Source organism: Anser anser (assembly GCF_964211835.1).
Source record: "Anser anser genome assembly, chromosome: 1".
Taxonomy (NCBI): domain Eukaryota; kingdom Metazoa; phylum Chordata; class Aves; order Anseriformes; family Anatidae; genus Anser; species Anser anser.
The window spans coordinates 52,581,367-52,598,804 of NC_139720.1; the positions used below are offsets into that span (position 1 = coordinate 52,581,367).

Genomic DNA, 17,438 nt, shown 5'->3' on the forward strand with positions numbered 1-17,438 from the left:
TATATATTTCTTCTTTTTTGGGGGAAGACAAACATGTTACTTCTACTTAAATTTGGCATTACAAAAAATATAAACTTTTCCACTCCATTGAAAATATTAAATTCCCTCTTTAAATAAGATCTGTAGGGTTACTAAGGAACATACTAATCAATACTGTCCAAAATCTGTCCATGTTATTAGATGCGATGAAGTCTTTCTATCAATCCAGAGATTACTGAGAACTAGTTTGACAGAGGTTTATATCAAGAGCTCCATACAGCAAAATGTAAATCTCTGCTTTATACATAACTTATTGGAATTGTCTTGTGCAACAGACACATTTTAGCAGTACAATTTTCCAACTAACAACCTATTAATAGTCATTGTTAGTGTAATACTGAATGTCAATTAAATAGGATTCTTTCTCATAATAATACATTAATTACAGAGCAAATCATGCTCTAAGATTCAACAGACTCCAATTTCTAAGGTTATTTCCTGGTTTCAGGCACAACTTCAACTAATTTTAGCAAAAACAACAAAGTCAGCATTCATGGCTTTTTCTTCTGCTGTGATCTGCCTGTTCTTCACAGAAATGAAAAATTTGAGTTTGTATGAATATGTAGCTACCTACCATACTAGCAGTGTTGTTGACTATAGATTCATTATAGATATGCATGTCCATTATAGATATGCGTGTTATGCAAGACCATTTTAATTAAAAGATTTTTTTTTCCAAAACACTAGCTCATAAGTACTTTTATTTTTCCTTAACTTACTTTTAAATCCCTAGCTAGTCTGACACTAGTTTCTAATATAGAAGTCCTTTTCCCCATCCTCCACCCCAGCATCTTGATGAAGACATTGCTTAACAATAACAATTAATACTAAACAATGTTGTGTAATTTGTTATTGCTAAATACGTTTCATACTTTGACTCTATAATCCTTTCAGCAGCAGTTGTTTTTTGTTGTTGTTGTTGTTATGTATTTGTTTGTTTGTTTGTTTTGTTTTTATTCTTGACTTATGGAGCTTTAAATACAGGAGACATTCAGATAAGAAAAACTACAAAGAATTAACTACAAAGGTGCTACCTTTGATTCAGAAAGTCTTAGTCAGCACAATTGAAGTTCTGGAGAGTCATCTAAATAAGTATCGTCAACTGCTTGTCCTATTCCTATCCTCTTATTTGCTTGTGTGGACATCTACTGTCACTCGCTGTTGGAGATAAGACATTGAGATAGATGGACCTTTTTTTTTTTTTTTTTTTTCTCTTACATTTCCAATAAACTTGTGATTTGGGGATAATAGTCTTATATACCTAAACTGATATTTTAATACATACAGCTTAAAATGATGTCTATTATCTTATGCTTTTATACAAAACATGGTCATTTTAGGGATTTTTTTTTTGCTGATTGTCTCAAAATATTTATGAGAATATTAGACAGATGTAATTATCTGAAATAAAAGCGGAAATCGATATATTTTAGGGTCATCACCCCACATACTGATGATGGACTTATAGAAACAAATGTCTTCCCCCCATGGTCTGCCTTGAACTATTTATGCAGATGCTTGGAGTATCTCACTGAGATGAAAAAAGAGAGTGGGAGGGAGGGAGAGAATGTTCCTAATGCTTTTAAAGTGCTCACTTCATTGATGACTGTCTGATCATGACATATCATGATATATCAAGATGCTGTAAATGGTGTGTAAAGTCACAGTGAATATTGTAAGCTCCCTTTTCCAAGCTGGCTATGTGTAAAATTTGGTTTAAACTTCATTAGACTGCTATTTATACCGAGTCAAGACTATAATTTAATTAATTATTGCATGCATTTTTATTGATTTGGTTACTACTGTGATCTTGGTTAAATGCATATGGTTATTTAAGCAACATTTGCAAGCTTGCTTATTTAATAAATGCATTAAAATTCAGCAAAAGTATGAAATTATTTTAAGTTTTCTTCTTGGGCTAGAAAAATTAAGGCAAACAGCTTGGAAAAGGTTTTTTACATTCTCTCCAGTTTTGTTTTAGAATAATACTTTACACCTCATTACACAGCCTGAACAAATTCCATCACTACCATTGAAACCTGGTACAGGGAGGAAGGATAAAATAAAAGTCTTTTAATTTTTAATGGTGTCTTACAAGTAGAACACTCATACTGCAATTACAGTCAGGAAGAATAGCAATCAAAGTTGTAAATCTCATTCAATTGATAACTTGTTAATATGCTTTCTTATAATGATATTTTAAGGCTAGAAAACAGAAAATGAGGGTTTAACTTCAAATTTAGAGATGGAGTAGATGTGAAAGTCAAATGACCAAACTGAAAAATTATGAGATTTTACCACAGATTTCTAATTGCTATTACTAAACATTTACCACTTATCCGTTCAATATAATTTATTGACTCTTCAGATTTCTAGAATATTTCTTTTCTGTTTTCTTTTTTTTGTTTGTTTTTTTGTTAGTTAGTTTGTTTGTTTGTTTTGCGCAGCAAAGTTCAAAGATATATATTTGAAATTTTAGATGACAGGATACAAGTTAATCAAACCAGTTTTTTTTTGTTTTTTTTTTTTTTTTTTTCAAGGGTGGAAAGGTATATTTCCAAATAACTTTTTGAAAAATGGGATGGGGATAATAAGTGATTATTTTTGGCAAGACTTTACTGTATATAAAATAAATATTTTCTCTTTCAAAAGGGATGTTCTTGTTTTTAATATGTACTGTAAAATTGTAATATATTAATACTTATCGTAGAATCACAGAATTATCGAATATACATATGAGTTGGAAGGGACCCACAAGGGCCACTGAGTCCAGCTCATGGCTCTACACAGGACCAACCAAAAATCAGACCCTATGTCTGAGAACATTGTTCAAATGCTTCTTGAACTCCAGCAGGCTTGGTGCCATAACCACTTCCCTGAGAAGCCTGTTCCGGTGCCTGACCACCCTCCCAGTGCAGAATCATTTCCTAATATCTAATCTGAATCTCCTCTGATGCAGCTTCATGCCATTTCCTTGAGACCTATCTCTGAGTAGAGGAAAAAGGTCACCTCCCTCAGCCTATTGGTAACGTCACAAACTTCAGTCTGTGGGAAGCCCATGTGTGGTGGTTTTTACCTTGCTGGGCAGCTGAATTCCACTCTCTCTCTCCTTAGAAGAAGAGGGGAAGAAGAAAGTATGTTGGAAAGGAAAAAAACAACTCACACACTGAGATAAGGATAATTTAATTAAAGGGAAAAAGAAGAGGGGAAAAAAATAAAAATAAAAAACAAAGGCCATGCAGAAGCACAGAGAAAGAAAGTAAATTACTCTCTACTTCCAATCAGTGAGTGATGTTTGGCCACATCCCAGGAAGCAGGGCTCAATACACATAGCGGTTGTTTGGGAGGACAGACGTTTTCATAATGAGAGCCCCTACCTCTCCTTCCCCTTTCCCATCTTTTATTGCTGAGTGTGACATCAGATGGCACGGAATATCCCTTTGGTCAGTTTAGGTCAGCTGCCCTGGTGATGTCCCCTCCCCTTCTCTTGGCCACCCCCAGCCTGCTGGCTCTTGAGAGGTTTGGAGGGAGTTCTGATGCTGTGCCAGCGTTGCTCAGCAATAGACAAAACACTGGTGTTGTACAAATGGTGTTCTAGCTACAAGTGCAGAGCACAGCACTGTATGGGCAGCTGGAGCGAAAGTTAACTCCATCCCAGCCAGACCCAGTACACCATGTAGGATTAGTTCAGGAAGGATGACACCCTATGCAGGAGCAGAGGAAGAATGTGACTGTGAAAAAGCAGTGGATACTAAGTGTTATAGACTGACCATGGCCCTCATTCCCCATTACCCTGTGCTGCTCAGGAGGAGGAGGAGGTAGAAGAGGGTACAAGTTTTTAGTTCTCACTACTCTAGTCTGTTTTCAATAGGTAATAAATTATATTAATCTGCTTTATGCTAAGACTGTTTTGCTTGTGATAGTAACTCGTGAGTGATCTGCCTGTGCTTATCTCAACCCATGAGCTTTTTTTCTTTTATCATATTCCTCCATTCCATAATAATTTTATTCCTCCATTCCATAATAATTGTATAATATTCCATATTTCTTTTATCATATAGCCTCCTGTTTTGTTGAAAAGGGAGTGAGAGAGCAATGTAGTGGTGCTTAGCCACTTACCAGTGTTAAACCACCATATCCTGTCAGCCCATTTCTGCAGCCTGTCAAGGTCCCTCTGGATGGCAGGACAACCCTCTGGCATAACTGCCAGTCCTCCTGGTTTTGTATCATCAGCAAACTTGCTCAATGTGCACTCTGTCCCATCAACCAGATCATTAATGAGGATGTTACATAGAATTAGACTCAGTATTGATCATGGGGGTACACCGCTAATTACTGGCCTCCAAATGGAAATTGTGCCACCAATCATGACCCTCTGGGCCTAGTCATTCGGCCAGTTTTCAATAAGTTAGGTAATTCCTGACCCTCTCAGTCTACTTTGTTATAATGTCTCATTGCCCTTCAAATGTAGGCTGATCTTCAGATTTGGATTCTGTATGGCAGGTGATTTGGGAATTTGAGACTGTCTTGGATCTTCCTCTAGCACAAAACACAGGTATATTCAGTGAGTTTTCAGCTTTGGTCACCATGAGAAGGCTGCTTAGAAATGCTTACCTATAGTTTCTGCATTATTGTTCAGTTTGAATAAGTAAATAGTTATATTTTCAGTTACTGAAATTCAGCTATCATCTACCACTTTCCCCAAAATACATTGTCATCCCTGTAAGTAAGCTCCATATAAAAGAATTTTATAACAGCTGAAGCTCTTGTTCGTTAAAGACTCTTTCAAAAAAAGAAAAGTGCTAGGAAAAGTGCCCCACACTCTAATACTTAAAGTTTTCAGAGTGTGTGTTCATTGCTCACTTCTTCCTTTACTAAATGATGCTTTCCTCGAATTTCCTTGTCTTCACCAGCTGTTGCAAGTCCTCATTTCTGCTAAAATCTATTTCAGTGACTGGAATAGTACCCAGAACCCTGCTGCGTAGGGTCTTTGGGAGGCCACCTCTGTAGTTTTCCATCATCCACCTCTTCTTGTTAATCCTTTTAAACTGGAGGACAGAAAGCAAGTGAAGGGCAAATCCCTGTTGTGGCATATAGTGAGACTTTGACAGTCACTTTCCTCATTTCATAGTGACGAAGACTGCTGAGTACTTCTGTGTCTGCTGTTTTTGGCCCTGTAAAACTTTAAGGCTCTCTGAAGCATTTTAAAATCTCCATTCTCATATGAGACATTAGCTAATATATGTAGCTAGCAGAAAAGATGCAGGACTTGATTATTAATTTTGGAACACTTCTTCACTTAATGAAAAAAAACAACAGTGCATTATAATAAAACTTTAAATTTCTTAAATGGACATTTAAAAACATAATATGTAATACTGGAAAGCAGTTCATTTGATATATGATGTTGTATTAGGGCTTCTCAAAAATATATGACAGAAATTGCAAAAATGTTCAGAGAGTGTTTTGCTATTGCTACTGGTTTAAAAACAGGTTAGCTTAATTCCAGTTGCATTGTGTTGTATTTGCTGTTTCTATGGAGGTAACAGAATATTATCATTAAGGCAGTAAGGGACCAACACTAGAATTAGTATCACAAATGTCTGAAGCCTGACTTAAATATCTAAGGTATAACTTTCACGTACTTAAAAAAAATAAAAAATAAAAATAAAAAAAAAAAAGTGAAATGTAACCCAGTAAGGAACAATTGACTTCCTATACATATGAGACAGGCCACAAATGAGAGGGATTTTTATCGTCAGTAGAGGAATTAATACCCTAAATACAGGTTTCTCTCATCTTTGTCCATTCTTTATTTTGATTATAAATCTGTTCTATCTTAAATGGGATTAAAAAGAATCTACTTGTGGCTGCTGGAGAAGGCATAATCAAGAACAAGAGTAATAATAATAAAAAAATTCTTAGTCTGTTATATTTCATATAACATTCTTATTAGTTTCTATGTGCTATAACCAGTACACAAATGTTCACCTTTATTTTTTTTCAAACTGGAATCAAAAATATTATATTTGTTGTAGTACTGGATACACACACCAGATACATCCTGAAATTTTATAGAAAGGTCATGTTAAACCCCAAGGATATATAATTTTCATACAAAATATTTCAAATAATATATTACCAATGAGCTTAAAATAATTTAACTAAGACAAGAAATGGCTGGATGTCTGAGGAAACTATTAATTTATGTTGAAGGAAATGAGAACGAAGGATCTTTGAAGCTGATTTAAGGAGTAAGAAGATCTCCAGGTTATGAAGAAATATTTCAATATCAGATTATTATTATCTACTGTATTGAATTGCTGGCTGTGGTTGGCATGATAGCACAGTTCCATAATTACTCACTTTCATATGCTGTAATACTGTAAATAATATGTAGCTAATCCATGTGCCTGACTGGAAACACAACCTGGCTATTGAATTCAAAATCAAGCTCAGGCGAACACGCATAGATATTTCCTGGGCTATGGTCTCTGCTAATATAATTCTTGATTAGTACAAAGATTTTTTATTTTTTTTTAAGAGATATTTCCTAGCTATAAAATCAGTGGAGTGTACATTTCATTGTTTAGTTGTTGTGTTCTACCTATTTAATTTGCCTATGTGTATATTTTCAACAGGAAAGAAAATGAAAGAAGAAATACAAAATTACTTTTGTTGGATATACTTGATATGCTATGTTCTTAAGTGGGTGCTTAGCTTTTGACAATATAGAAACCAGGAGAGAATTTCCATTAACTATTTTTGTTTGCTACTTTCATTGGCTTTTTCTCACAGAGGTGATTTTATTAATTTTATACATAAATCTGACAAATGTCAGAAGACTTCTGGAAGTAATTGCAAAGATCTATGAAATTATACTAAAACATCTACAAGTAACTTGATATGGTGTTGGAAATGGTGCCCAAGAAATTTGGATTACAAGATTTCATTATATTTTATTTATCAGCTCATGCTTTCTGAATCCTTATGACCATATTTCAATCAGTTAGAAATAAATCTGGAATGAATGCCTGATTGACTTCCACCTGGAAAATGCAAGTCTTCTTGATAGCTAAAAAGGTAAATATCCAAGTTTTATTATGAGTCCACAAATTTGAACTTAGGACAGAAAAGAAAAAAAAAATACACACCTCCCTTAGGTACATGTAACTATATCTACTAAAATGTTATCACCCACTAAAAATTATAGTATTTCTTGTGTTTCTGGTTAACTTCTGATGTAAACATTACATTGAGAATTATATGTCATCACATATAATAATAGTTCAAGGTAATAAATAGGAAAAAAAGCCTACTTCACTATTCAAAGAGGGATAATTGCTGTTTTCAAGGTTGTTTAAATTTTGTTAAGGATAAACTATTTTTACTGAATGAGAAATTCTCTCTGCTCTTTCCTGTGTAGAACACTGTTTTGGATGGTGATTTTTTTTTTCCTTATTTGGTTTTGCCTATTCAACGAAAAGTAAAGCAGGGGTTCTGTAACTGGCTTGGAGTTACCAGTGTTACCTGCTCACTTGTTATAAATGCAATTTCTAAGTGTGTTCTACATTGAAATGTTACTTTTGCTCTTCTGGAGAAAGAGAGCAGACATTGCAAATGGTCAGCTTGTTTCTTGTAATTTTAATTTAAGAAAAACAACAAAAACAAGAACAACAGACTTGCTTCTATAATCTTGAATTAGAGATAGCTACTTAGAGACAGAATACCCACCTTATTCTGTCTCTAAGTAGCTCTCTCTAAATCAGGATTGCCATTTGGAAATAATGTTACCACAGGCTAAACAAATATATCAGAAGGAAATAAGTAGAAGACTGAAATAAGATCTTTGAACTGAGTGGCTGAGTGTTTCTGTAGGTAGGTAATGGGTTACAGGGAAAACAGAAACATAGACTTTGGGTGATAAAGCACTGCTTTAAGAAATAAAGCAAACGTAACCAAAGTCTAGCTAGGAAACATACACAGAAGCGTACACCATCACAAGAAGAATGATTTCAGCGGTTTGCCGAAGATTTTATTCACTTAAACAAAGTCGAGGTTTGGATATACAAAATGAGATGGATTTCTCATTTTACACCCTGCTGAACATTTGTCTACAGACAAAATGTGCTATCCCTTTTGCACTAGAAGAGAATGCTCTTGAGACTTCATTAGAAAATCCAGGGAAAAATGGCCATGGAAACTATTTCCCTGTAGAGAGACATATTGATGAAATAGTGTGGTCTCTTTTCTGTAGTTTGGGAACTCTACACTGCTTGCAATCTTCTTGTATTTGTCAATGTTCAACTGTTTAATAGTTACTGGCACTGGTGATGCAGTTTAGTGTGGAAAGCAGAATTTTGTGTTTCTTGCTCAGTACTATTGTCCATATGAAAAAGAAATTGTTGGCCTGGAGTTTCTCTCATTAAATTTTAGGTGCTTAAATTATACCCACAGGATTCAGAACAAGTTGGATCACCTTAAAATAATACTTATCAGCATGACAGATAAGCAGTAGTCACTATATTGACTACATCTACCAAAATCCAAAGGGATTGGGGATCCCCAGCCCTCATATGAACTTCTATATTCAGTTTTTTATACTTGAATTTATTCCCACAGTAGATGTCCTAGATTTTATGGGTCATCTTCAGTTTTCATTAGAGTTAATTGAAGGAAAAACCACCATCTATAGTGATACATCTGTAGTCCAAAAATGTCAATTGTGGTTTCTACTTGACAGGGTCTATACTGCACAGCATTCATCTCTGTTTACTCTGGACATTCCATGGTACCTGTGGCCTCCAACATAATTTTTTTTTTTTTTCAGTTCCAGAGGCTGAAAATAGTAACATTTAGTCAGGGGAAAACAAATAAAGGCACCTCAAAACAGAATGTTTTAATGTGATGTTGAGGGAAAAAGCTTCAAACACTGAGTCAAGGCATGAAAACTAAAGATATTTGAGCGAGAAAGGCTTGTGGGATAGTGATGAAAGTACTCATAAAATGGAATGAACAAAACACTTTTTCTATAGAGATAGGTATCAGCTGCAAATGACTTTTACAAAAAGAAAAATTGAAGAGATTGTTGTGCTTTGCAATATTCAAATACTGCTAGAAAGTAAAATTGTGTAGGGAAGAATTCCTCCCTTAAAGAAAAATGTGATTTTTTTCTATATTCTAAGAACACCTGTTTAAAGTCGGTTGTTATCCCTTAAGGCTTGTGTGCACCAAAGTATCAGTTTTCAAAGAATCATAGAACAGTTTGGCTTGGAAAGAACCTTAAAGATCATCTAATTCTTACCCTCCTGCCATGTGCAGGGACACCTCCCAGTAGGTCACATTGCCAAAAGCCCCATCCTACCTGGTCTTGAACGCTTCCAAAGATGGGGCAACCAAAACATCTTTGGGAAAACTGTTCTACTGCCTCACCACTGTCATAGTAAAGAATTTCTTCTTTATATCTAATATAAATCTACTGTATTTTTGTTTAAAAACCTTCCCCCTTATCCTATCACTCCAAGATACAGCCCCTCCTCATTTTCCTGTAGGTCTTCTTATACCAGAAGGCCACTATATGTATGTAGGTCCTATACTGGAAGGCCACTATAAGGTCTCCCCAAAGCCTTCTCCTCCATAGGCTAAACAACCCTAACTTTCTCAGCCTGTCTTCATAGAAGAGGTGCTCCAGCCCATTGATCATCTTCATGGTCCTCCTCTGGATTTGCTCTAACAGTTCCATGATCTTCTTGTGCTGGGAGCCCCAGAGCTGAGCGCAGTAGTCTGGGTGGAGTCTTATGAGAGCAGCATAGAGGCTGGAGATCACCTCCCTTGACTATCTACCTCTTGCTATGATGCATCCCAGGATACAGTTGGCTTTCTGTGCTGCAAGTGCACATAAGTGCACCAGCTCATATTCTTTTTTTTTTTTTTTGTCCACCAATATCCCTAAGTCCTTCTCTGCAGGGCTGCTTTCAACCAACTCATTGCTCAATCTGTATTCATGTTTGGGTTGCCCCAGGCCAGGTGCAGGACCTTGCACTTGGCCTTGTTGACCTGGCCATGTTCTTTGCATGGGCCCACTTGAGCCTGTCAAGGTCTCTCTGGATGGCATCTCTTCTTTCCAGAATGTTTACCACACAACTCAGCTTGGTGTTACCAGCAAACTTGCTGAGGGTGCACTCAATCCCACTGCCTATGTTGCTGACAAAGCTGTTAAATTGTACTACTACAATCCCAGTACAGACTTCTGTGGAACACCACTCTTCACTGGTCTCCACTTGGATATTGAGCCATTGATCACAGTTCTTTGAGTACTACCATCAAACCAACTCCTTACCCACAAAAGAAGCATAGCTTCTTGGATTATCTGCTCCATGATCTTGCTAGACACAGAGGTGAAACTGACTGGTTTGTTTCCCAGGTCTTCCTCCCCCCCAATTTAAAAGATGGGGGTTATGTTTCCTGTTTCCCAGCCACTGGGAACTTCAGTGGGCTGCCATAACTCCTCAATTATGATGGACAGTGTCTTAACAGCTACAACTATCAGTTCCTTCAAGACCCTCAGATGCATCTCATCAGGTCCCATGGACCTGTGCACCTTCAGGTTCCTTAGATGGTCTCATACCTTATCCTCTCAGTTCTTCATTCTTCCAGTCCCTGCCTTTGACTTGGGAGGTGTGGTTAGGATTCTTGCTGGTGAAGATTGAGGCAAAGAAGTTGTTGGGTACCTCAGCCTTCTCTATATCCCAGGGAAGCAGGTCTCCCATTTCCTTCCAAGGAGCGACCACATTTTCCCTAGTCTTCCTTCTATCATTGATAAACTTATAGAAGCCCTTCTTGTTGCCCTTGACATCCCTGGCCTGATTCAATTCTATCTGGGCTTCAGCTGTCCTAACTTGATTCCTGGCTGCTTGGACAGCATCTGTGTTCCTCTAAGGTTACCTTTTCTTGCTTCCACCCATCGTGGGCTTCCTTTTGTTCCTTGTTCATCTACAGAGGACTCCTGGCAGTTTTTCCTGACTTCCTCTCTCCTCCCTGTCCTTCCTGAAGAGCCTGTATTCTTCCACTGCAGAAATTATACATCATGGGAGCCATCCCACCATGTCTCCATGATGTCAATAAGTTTCCCAAAGATGGTTTTGTACACTGTCACTTCAGGTTTGTTCTTTAAGGAAAGTTAAATTACCCTAAAGTGGCACAATATGTTCATTCTAACATTATAAGAAACTTTCTCAATACTGACTAAAATTCTAAAAAAACAAGCAAACATTCAGTCATCAAATATATGCCATGTCTTCTGCTCAGGCTTTTCTCAAGAACTTTTGTTCTACCAGAGGCTAGAGGAAACCTACAGGTTACATTTTCACCTAACCTGCAGAATCAGCTAAGTTCTGAGTTTGAGGTAATAGTTCCAGTTAATTACATTTGATACATGATGTTATCTTTTAGAACAATAAATTTTCCGATATAACTTTCAAAGTAGAACTATAACATGTTTCTACTGTATAAAGATGTGAGGAGGGAATCAAGAATGTCAAAGAAAGTCATAGAAAGGTGTAGACTTCCTGATCTGTCTCTGAAGATTAAATTATCTAGCTAGTACTAAGAAATAAAGGAAGAAAAAATAATAAAAGTTTCAGATATATAGTGAAGTCCTAAACATGTGGGAAAACACACATGTTAATTCTTGAAGGCTTCATTGGTTTTAACCAGGGTTCACAAACAGGACAGGCATTGCATAGTTCTGCTTTTCTCCTGAGGGATGTAGCATTCCATTTGTTTTTAAATGGCAGTGCTACTTAAGAGCATTTAACAAAGCAGAAATAGTAGAGATTTAAAAGTAGCTTCTAAAAGTCATTTGGAATAATGGAACATGTCCCGGATGACATATTCTTCCATTCGATGCACATTTGTCACCAGTACCAATATCAAGACCTACCATCATATGCAAAGATGTCTTTGTTTTTATTCAATTCTGGGACAGTCCTGCCAAAAGACATCAACACCAAAAATTATCAATCTATACTTCCAGAAGAGTTGTTTTGCCTCTTTGCTGCACACAAAGCAACAAAGCCCAAAAACAAAGCCATAGCTAAAGAAAAAAATGGAGGGGGGGGGGGGGCTGGTTACAGAACAAGGAGAGAAGAAGCTCCCAGATCAGCATGTGAAAGACAAGGTTCTTTCTTGGTTCCACATGAATTTTCAAAATTGATTCATGTCTTTTCATCTTAACAAATCACTATCTAAGGCTATTTCCAGGAGTTTGTTTTATTTTCTTATTAAAAAATAAGTAATAAAACCCTAACTATACTAGCTATTCTAATTAGCTACTTTTTATTATAGTTACAGCAAAATATATCATTTTATTCCACGGAACATTGCTGTCCCACTTCTCACTCTTCCTGTAACATCACAGAATTTTCACACAGTATTTACTTTTAGAATTATGTTTTTTCATTTCAGTACTGCATAATTTATTATGGTTTACTGTGACTTAAGATAATTATCTTTCATCTAAAAGATCTCAAATGCAGTAATCAGTAAGTCATCCTCTACTGAACTGCTCTTAAAAAGAAAACAAACGGAACCAACTTCATGAAACAAAAATATTAATAGAATAATATATTTAATGCAACAAATGCATTATCTGTGCTTTAAATTTGGATTTTTATCTTCTCTCATATCTCTTCTGGAAAAAAAAATGAAAATTCATTTCCAGACAACATTAACTGTAAAGTCTGTGGGTAATGAATACCATATTATGTATGCAAACAATATGCACACACTTCTGAAATTACTAAAAATAACTTTTTTGTTACATCTGAATAGTTATTTTTCCACTAAGTTGAAAAGACTTAATTTGGAATATTGTTTTAGGAATAATTTTTGGAATATTTTTTATAACGATTTTAACAGCTATCTGTAATAATGAAATTCATCCTGAATTGGTTGTAAAAGGTGTCCTAAAAGCTCTGTATGTATCCTTTCTCAGCAATTGTCAGCTTCTATATAAGTTTCAAGCACTAGCGTATGGGGCAGCACCTACTTCGACTGGTATGACTTTCTACTAAAAGATAGTGATATAGTGACACATACAATCCACATATTAATTTCCTCTAGAATGGAATTTTACAGATGGGCAAAACCCACAACCTTTCAGAAAAATGCATACTGTATTACATATAGGATAAGTATCTCTACTTAAGCACTTTCCCACTTTAACAAGTATTAACAACAAACAAACAGCAGTCAGGCCCTGACATTTAATATGGTATTCTTACTGGCAGGGTCCAGGTTCTTTGAAAGGTCATAAAGTGAAGTGATTTGTACACATACCCTCCCTCCCCTCCTCCCCCTCCCAAAGAAGCCTTTTCCTGCAAAAGACAGCTTGAGAAAACAAGATGTGTGAGCAGACTTCAAAGATATGTAGTCAAATATATAACTTCATATGTCCACCAATTTAAAATACAAGAAGAGAAGCCTTGTGCAATAAATCCTTTCTATTTACTTCATTTATGTATTAAAAATAAGAACTTAGGTTACCTTTTCCCTTTTTTGTTCTCCTTTCTTTTACCTTTTTCTTCTTATGTATTAAATCACACTGCCTTTATGCAGAAATTTTTCAGCCACTGTTATTGACTAGAAACAGTTTTTAACCATGAATAGGCAAAGTCCGGGACAGATCCCGGATAGAGAAGCTGCTCTAACTTCCAGTGGGCAAAAGTTTCTCAGGGAACCCCTTTTTCCTAACTGTTTTTCCTTGCAACTCACATACCCATGCCTTTAGTGTCAAGGTCGGTTTTTCATCTGATTTTCTCATGTCCTCTCCACGGTCACGTAGGTAAAACCACAGGGTGGTACAGGGTGTGTGCCCACTATCACCTTCCTTGCACAGAAGGATGCTTACACCTGATAGCTGAGACACTGATTTGTACAGGTGAGGAGGAAGATAACTTCTCTTTAAGTTGGTGGAACTCTTCAGAAAGTTTCTCCACAGCCAAGATGCAGGCCTGTAGGGAAGACAAGAGAGTTTCTTCATAGTGCCAGAGTTGTTTAGCCAATTCATCCACTGTGGGTTCCTCATGGTCTTCCCAGGTCATTACTGCCAATGAGTTGACATGTGATGACAGTGTACTCCATACAGACTTCTGCCACATGAGTCATGTACATTTGACTTCATCTGGAAGTGTGAATATTTGTTTGTTGTCTCGATCCCTATAAATCACCTCTCATACAGCTAATTCCCTTCTCCATAGTGATCCACTTGCCTGGTAGACATACAAGTTCTTCCTTGAAGGGATACTTTTCCTTCACCATAACTTTCCTGTAGGAGAAGAAAGGGAGAGTGAACAAGTGGGGAAAAAAACGTCCTCTCCAACCCTACCTCAGAAACTATTAACAATTATACTTTTCACGCTTTTTCTTCAGGGAGCCACTCTATGGAGGGGTCAGGGGGAGATGTCCAACAATAAATTCTTTCTTTAAAGTTACCTCCTTGAAACTATAACTTCTAGTAATTTAAAGGCTTTTGACTTGCATATTATGAAAGCAGCATTTCTTTTATGAACAGCACATTCTCACAATTTCCACTTAGTGAAAGTAATGATAATGCCACCAGTATCTATCCAAAGCTGTTTCTACTTACCACAAGGCAAAATTTGAATTCACATTAAGGCAGTTTTTTCACACAGCCTGTTGTTCAATCTTCACAAACACTTAAGAACATTCTTTAAAGTCAGGCTTACCTGTATGCACTTGAGCTTCTGAGATTTTTTATTTTTTATTTTTTTAAGGGCTGGGAAGGGAGCTTAGAATCAATGTAAGTAATTTCACTGAAAACAGACAAGGTGAAGGAAGTACTCCAACTCCTCAACATTAAACAACCATAGAACCCAGGAACACTTACCTGCCAGCTTCTGAACTTGAGTCACTTCCAACAAGCTCACAGCTTATACAGTGTAGTAACACCATGGTTTTACTGTACTGAGAAAGCACTACCAATATAAGTAGCTCATAGAGTCTCTAAAACCATTTCACAGAGATAGCAGAAAACATGAAGAAAAAGCAGCCTCCTAGAAAACAGAGTCCATTTCACCATGATAGAAAAGCACCCAAAATAACCCGAACCTCAAACTCTCCTCAGGAAACCAATTCCCCCCCCCCCCCCCCCCCCCCCATGCTTCCTATATAGCAAAGGTCAAATGGTCCACACCTGGCAGATTTCACTTAACAAGGGTGAAGCCAAGAGACCTTGTGGAATAGGCTCACCTACCTGGCTTCAATGTTTTAAGGTCAATTGCTCCTTATCACTAATAGAAATAGCCTGACAAGGGGCTTAGTGGTTAGAGTTGACCTAATTAATTAACTACAAAAGGTGCACAAGGGTCATAGTTCTGTGAGGAAAATCAGTACAGAGCCTGTTAAAATAAATAAATAAATAAATAAATAGGTAAATAAATAAATAAAAAATAAAAGAAAAAAAAATGACCTGACAGGCAAAATTGCTGTCATAGATTTTCATCTGTCTAGTCATGACAGATAAAGAATATAGCAATCAGAATTACTTTTCTGGACATTAATGTCATTTAAATTTGCTTTTCTGAGATCTCTTCTTTATGCAGGACTTTTCAAAATCTAACCCCATGACCTCTGACTACGGTATTTACTTCGGCTGCATAGAAACTATCACGTATAAATGCCAGGATCCGGATCCTCACTCACTATTCAGGTCAAGGACTGGGCTGAAAGTTTTGCCTTTAATTTGGTTACATGCCTACATTGCTGTTTTTTAGCAGGTCATGGGAAGAAAATTGACTGGCTTGAGGGAGCTTACGTACACAAGGCTTTTAGGCTGCAGCCAAAGTGTTCCTCTAGATCTGGAAGTCTGAAGATATTTGCAGTCTCCTTCACCTCCTCTTCAGACACAAGGACACGTGTCTCTTTCACACTCCTTCATTAGTAAACAAACCAGGATAGATTAAAGCTTCTTCAAGTCAGTAAACCTGCCTTTGGTTTCAGTGAAAATTCAGGCCCTAACAACCAAAGTTTCTTCCATATGGTGTTTCTTCTGTATAGGATAATTTCATTTCCCTTTTGAAGACTTACAAGGATGTAGTAACAAAAGCAAAGGCATAACACAGTACCTGAGGCATAGGCTACTTTTGAGCCTGCAGTAGACTATAGGTATGATATTATAATTTCAGACAAATATGATCTACGTAATGTGAAGTGTTCAAGCATGCTTACAATCTGCCAAAGGCCAGAAAATGTGACCTTCATTTTAAGACCGTATGGACAATAAAAAAAACAACAACAAAAAATTAAGAGAAAGAACATTTTCTTCACCTAAATTTTATTATTTTGCAACTCTTCTGGTGTCCACAAGGAATTATGTCCCCATCCCATTCCTCCCCCCCCCCCAAAAAAAAAAACAAAACAAAACAAAATGAAAAAAAACAACATCATGGCATAGAGATATAATTTCAGTTCACACCAGAAGACATTCTTCTCACTGAAGTACAGTTAAGCCCCACAAAGTGCCAAAAAAACTGCCAAAAAGTAATATATTCATAAGTTAGTTTTACATGTTGGCATTATTTACTTGTCTGGTCTTGCATTCAAGGCTTGATCTATCTGGGGGGGGGGGGGGGGGGGGGGAACATGTAATGCCGTGCAAGGTTGCAAGGTTGTTTGGTTGTAGGACTGACAAAATAACTTTAAAATTTTGAACTGATTGTATAGAAGCGAAATACGGAACAGTACACTGTCCTCAAGGGAAACATAGAAACTACCTGTTGCTTCTCAGGTTTAAAGTTTTCCCTTAAAAGGTTAACATCAGCTGTTTGAGTACAATTCTGACGTAAACATGAACTTTTTCCTCTCTAATTTCCAACTTGGAGTGTAACATTTTTCATCATACTCTTAGATAAGGATTCTGATTCTAACAATGGTTCCTAGTGCAAATTTCCAGAGAAGGGAGAAGCAAACCAGTCCTGTCTGCTTTGAATGAGATGGAGATAGCAAACAAATATAAATGAACAAAATAAACCTGTAGGAATGTTTTCAAATAATTGTCATTGTCCAAAAGCTTTAAATTGGTTGAATCCTTGAAAGTTAAGTAATGTAAACTCAGGTAGCATCACTGAATTTGAAGTAGTAAGACAGACTTGCGTCATTGCAGAGCATTAGTCACAGTTTAAATTGGCACTGCCTCTAACTTCACAGGAATGAAAGAGAAAAGCATATCTTTCTACCTTGTCAGCTACTGGGAGAAATAGAAAAAAAACAAAAAAAAAAAGAAAGAAAAAAAGTTGTTAAAATTTAAGTAAGTTTTTTTAGGACATTTCACTGAATATGTAATATTTAGTAGTAACCAGACTACAAATGAAAGGGTAGAT

At 36.5% G+C, this 17,438-nt stretch overlaps 1 long non-coding RNA gene across 1 annotated transcript; it reads right to left on the reverse strand.

Moving 5' to 3' along the window:
* Positions 1–11,514: 11,514 nt before the first annotated feature.
* LOC310892570 lies at positions 11,515–15,192 on the reverse strand. Its single transcript, XR_014578229.1, has 3 exons — positions 14,948–15,192; positions 14,310–14,365; positions 11,515–14,051 (listed from the first exon to the last, which is right to left on the reverse strand). It is a non-coding gene; the product is annotated as an uncharacterized lncRNA (long non-coding RNA).
* Positions 15,193–17,438: the final 2,246 nt, after the last annotated feature.